The sequence below is a fragment of the Ambystoma mexicanum genome, chromosome 8 (assembly GCF_040938575.1).
Source record: "Ambystoma mexicanum isolate Mex_15411 chromosome 8, UKY_AmexF1_1, whole genome shotgun sequence".
NCBI classification, from domain to species: Eukaryota; Metazoa; Chordata; class Amphibia; order Caudata; family Ambystomatidae; genus Ambystoma; species Ambystoma mexicanum.
The window spans coordinates 1647949164-1647954663 of record NC_090929.1 but is presented as its reverse complement, the minus strand read 5'-3'; positions in this window follow the sequence as shown (position 1 = coordinate 1647954663).

Sequence of the window (5500 nt, the reverse complement as noted above, 5' to 3'; positions counted from 1 at the left end):
CAGACCAGGCTTGAGGTGCATTGGTGGAGCAGTGTGTAGATCTCTATAGTGTCACAGCTGGGATGCTGCAGACCTGGGTTGAGGTGCATCAGTGGAGCAGTGTGTAGATCTCTATAGTGTCACAGCCGGGATGGTGCTGATTAGGATTGAGGTGCATTAGTGGAGCTGTGTGTAGATCTCTGTAGTGGCACAGCCGGGATGGTGCAGACCAGGCTTGAGGTGCATTAGTGGAGCTGTGTGTAGATCTCTGTAGTGGCACAGCCGGGATGGTGCAGACCAGGCTTGAGGTGCATTAATGGAGCTGTGTGTAGATCTCTGTAGTAGCACAGCCGGGATGGTGCAGACCAGGCTTGAGGTGCATTCGTGGAGCAGTGTGTAGATCTCTATAGTGTCACAGCCGGGATGGTGCTGATTAGGATTGAGGTGCCTCAGTGGAGCAGTGTGTAGATCTCTGTAGTAGCACAGCCGGGATGGTGATGATCAGGGTTGAGGTGCCTCAGTGGAGCAGTGTGTAGATCTTTGTAGTAGCACAGCCGGGATGGTGATGATCAGGGTTGAGGTGCCTCAGTGGAGCAGTGTGTAGATCTCTGTAGTAGCACAGCCGGGATGGTGCAGGTCGTGGTCGAGGTGCCTTAGTCGAGCAGTGTGTAGATCTCTGTAGTGGCACTGCCGGGACGGTGCAGATCAGGGTTGAGGTGCATTGGGGGAGCAGCATGCAGATCTCTGTAGTGGCACAGCCGGGATGTTGCAGACCAGGGTTGAGGTGCATTAGTGGAGCAGTGTGTAGATCTCTATAGTGTCACAGCCGAGATGGTGCTGATTAGGATTGAGGTGCATTAGTGGAGCTGTGTGTAGATCTCTGTAGTGGCACAGCCGGGATGGTGCAGACCAGGATTGAGGTGCATTAGTGGAGCTGTGTGTAGATCTCTGTAGTGGCACAGCCGGGATGGTGCAGACCAGGCTTGAGGTGCATTAGTGGAGCTGTGTGTAGATCTCTATAGTGTCACAGCCGGGAAGGTGCTGATTAGGATTGAGGTGACTCAGTGGAGCAGTGTGTAGATCTCTGTAGTAGCACAGCCGGGATGGTGATGATCAGGGTTGAGGTGCATTAGTGGAGCAGTGTGTAGATCTCTATAGTGTCACAGCCGGGATGGTGCTGATTAGGATTGAGGTGCCTCAGTGGAGCAGTGTGTAGATCTCTATAGTGTCACAGCCGGGATGCTGCAGACCAGGGTTGAGGTGCATTAGTGGAGCAGTGTGTAGATCTCTATAGTGTCACAGCCGGGATGGTGCTGATTAGGATTGAGGTGCATTAGTGGAGCTGTGTGTAGATCTCTGTAGTGGCACAGCCGGGATGGTGCAGACCAGGCTTGAGGTGCATTAGTGGAGCTGTGTGTAGATCTCTGTAGTGGCACAGCCGGGATGGTGCAGACCAGGCTTGAGGTGCATTAGTGGAGCTGTGTGTAGATCTCTGTAGTGGCACAGCCGGGATGGTGCAGACCAGGCTTGAGGTGCATTCGTGGAGCAGTGTGTAGATCTCTATAGTGTCACAGCTGGGATGGTGCTGATTAGGATTGAGGTGCCTCAGTGGAGCAGTGTGTAGATCTCTGTAGTAGCACAGCCGGGATGGTGATGATCAGGGTTGAGGTGACTCAGTGGAGCAGTGTGTAGATCTCTGTAGTAGCACAGCCGGGATGGTGATGATCAGGGTTGAGGTGCCTCAGTGGAGCAGTGTGTAGATCTCTGTAGTAGCACAGCCGGGATGGTGCAGGTCATGGTTGAGGTGCCTTAGTCGAGCAATGTGTAGATCTCTGTAGTGGCACTGCCGGGACGATGCAGATCAGGGTTGAGGTGCATTGGGGGAGCAGCATGCAGATCTCTGTAGTGGCACAGCCGGGATGTTGCAGATCAGGATTGAGGTGCATTGGTGAAGCAGCATGCAGGTCTCTGTAGTGGCACAGCCGGGATGGGCCATACCAGGGTTGAGGTGCATTGGTGGAGCAGCGTGCAAATCTCTGCAGTGGCACAGCCGGAAGGGTGCATATCAGGGTTGAGGTACCTTAGTGGAGCAGTGTGTGAACCGGACATTCATGTAGCAGAGGCTGGTGTTGATCAGTACTGCAGTACATTGGCAAGCTAAGTGGGTTCAAGGCCCTAGAGCAATAGCACGGGCAACGTCAGTACGGCCAACACGTAACTTAGGGCTTGCACTTTTGTGAAAGAGTGAACTTACTGTGTCCATGCAAAGTTCTCTTTATCGCCACCTAATGAACTTGTAAAGGTGCAGATTGTAGCACTGGTTAGCTCCTCTAATGTGTGCACTAGCCCCCAATGCCAGTGTGCCCCCTATAAATACAAAGGAAATATGCTCATTCCACCATTTGAGACATAACCAGGTCCAGGCCACACGGCGCTCTGGCTCTGGCAGTGGCAAAGTGGGGCACACCAGAACTTCAGGAAGTTGCCCCTATTCCGGTGCTCAGTAAGAAGCATCAACCAAAAAAGCGAGTACTCTTCAAGGCGCTTGCTCGAACACACAAGTGTATCCACCAAACGGCACCTCCCTACCTCTCTGCAAGAATACACCTCACCACATCTAGAAGCCCGACTAGAACGCCCTACTCAAATATGCTCACGTTACCTAAAATCAAGAGAGCCCGAGCAGGAGGTGCCAGCTTCCCCTACCTAGCAGCCCAGCACTGGAACACCCTTCCATCACCCATTCGAGCTGAAAAATCTCATCTAGCGTCCAGAAAAGCTGTAAAAACACGTATTTTCACCTGATCACCTCTGACGGCACCCATCTAGCCTGTAACTACCCTGTAAGAAAATGTACGCTTTATAATGATATGAAAATGTAACCAAGCCTTAAATTATGATGTAACTGTAACTAGGTTGTGCACAAGTAACAGCGCTGCGATGCCAAAGGGATGCCTGAGCGGTATACAAATGTAAAAATAAATAAATAAATAAATAAATAAATAAATAAACCATGCCACCAGGAAGTGTCATTCCTGCAGGGAGAGGTGGACATTGTGCATCAGCACGCACTCTAGCAGGTAACCTGGATAGTGTGGACCCCATGGCAAAATCTATGTGACATGCCACCAAAGCCACCCACACCTGGCAGTCTTTCAGAGGCACTGGTCTGTCGTGAGACCAGCAGGCCACCCTGCCTTGTGGTGCTGCGCCAGTGCAGGGTGGCATTGGGGGCGAGCTCATGGGGAACCCTTTGGAAGGATGGGGCTGCTAACTCCCGACTTTTAAGGGAGACATGAGAGAGGGTTTAAAGGGCGAGCACCTGCACTTCTCAGCACTAACCCTTGTAGAAATTACATCACAAATGTTGAGGTGTGTGTGCCTTTTATTGGAGTAACTGAAAATATTGTGCTGAGAAAGAACAAGGTACGAACGTTTGAAGTTGCATAGACCTTTATCAGGGGGTAAAAATCTAAGAGAGGACAGTGATGAGAGTGTGACACCCATCACTGGAGGGCAGGGAATGTAGTGCCTTGATCCTCTTATCTAAACGCTATACACCTGCACAGCAGAAGCATTATCTTGCTGACAGAGCGGTGAGAAATACCGCCAGCGTAAAAAAGGCTCACACTGGCCTAGCGAAAGCAGGCCAGTCTTCCATGCCTTCCCAAAGATGGGAGAAACGCTGTCTGACGATGGGCTCCAGTGAATGGGGAAATGTTTGCATTTATGTTCATGATAGAAATAGTGCAGGGTTTGAAAGCTTGAGCAAGCATGCACTGCACTGTAGTGTATTCATTTCATTGCTGAAAACCTCTGCACCAAAAACAAGCCTTTGCCAATCCTGACTGCATCTTCTGCAGGCCCGACCCTGACTGTCTGCACTGATTCTAACACTGAATGATACTTTTCTCTGCTATGAATAGTGAATCGTCAGTTGCATTAGATATGAGCAAATGCGGTGTGACTTATAGTGTCCATGAGACAGCTTGATGAGAGGAGAGCTCTTACACGCAGCTCTGCAGAACTCTCTGCAGTGCGTGTGCCTGAAGTGGCGCCAGAACCTCTCCGGAGAGCATGATTTATTCATTTTTTAACTTCTCCCTCTCCCAGGGCAGGGCCGTGACCCCAGATTACTCCTTTCCTGTTATCAGTTAACACACAAAGTAAAGAGGTCATGGGCAGCTGCGCAGGCAGGCCCATAAATTGTATGTATACTTTCCCCAAGCAAAGAGGCCCTGTGTGCTCGAGGCCTACCGGGGAAACTCCCGGTGTCCCGGTGGGCCAGTCCAGGCCTGGTAGCAGGTTGCTCCTCGGAATTAGTGGAAGTACTCCAGTTCTGATGCAAACTGGTTTATTTATAGGGCAAATGATATCACTAACTTGTCATGATTCTTGCAAAAGGGATTGGCTATTTTCATAAAGCCACGTCCCACATGTGTGCTGATAGGACAAAGGGATGGGGGGGAGTGATTTGGGACATCTGTGGGAGGAGAAAGCTTCATCATCCCACTTTGACAGTGGGCTTGTTCATGTTTTAAACTCACAGAATTTCTCAACATGGCAAGTACCCTACATTTTCAAATCTTTACATGTATGAATATATTTTTGAGAACTAAATATTAAGGTGAATTAGATAAGGCTAGTCTGAAGTCAACACGCCCTTCCTATGCAGAGATACAGTTTTCCTTCATTTACTCAGGAGCCATATCAGTGAAAAATATGCCACTTTATAATTTCCATGTTACTGATTACCTGCACGCGCATACCCATTTTCACATCGGTCGGAATCAAGGGATGGCCCAAATCACATTTTCCTTACTAACTTTAGTTGTGTTTATCACACCAAACCTGTTTTAGCATGCTTACTGGGGGGTTCCTGTCACCTTTACTAAAAGTTTAGAATGAATGTTGTGAGATGTACGCTGCCCGTTTTATGCAATAACATGTATTTCTCTCATTTAATCCAACTGCAGCTTCACACTTCTTCACTCCGGCCCCCACCTTTTTTAAAGTTTAATTTCTCCTTCCAGGCATATGTTTATGTTCACATCTTCCTTCAAGGCACATGAGGCCCTGATAGCAAAATGGGAATTTTATGGGAATTGTGACCTCAAGATCCCTCCTGCTGCCAGAACAGACATGGCTTATCAGTTCTCCACTGTGTTTCCCATCTAAAACCTTGTATTTCTTTTTATATAATGAAGTACTGGCTTTGATTGATGATAACACCCCAGGCCGCTTGCATCAGGGCAGCAGAGGAAAGGGCTTTGAGGTTAGGTTTCATGTCCTGTAGAAATGACCAGCTTGTGTACCCTGAAAGCACATGGCCTTTTAAACTCACACTCAATTGCAATTTTAAAGAACATCTTATAAAACCTTCACAGTTTCAACATAAAAGTATGTCACTTCTAAATTGTCCATATATATAAAGCTGTTATATGCAGAAACCATGTTCAAATTATGCAAGTCTAGTGAGCATTACGCTTAGCATACTGCCAAATTGAATGAGGGAAACACG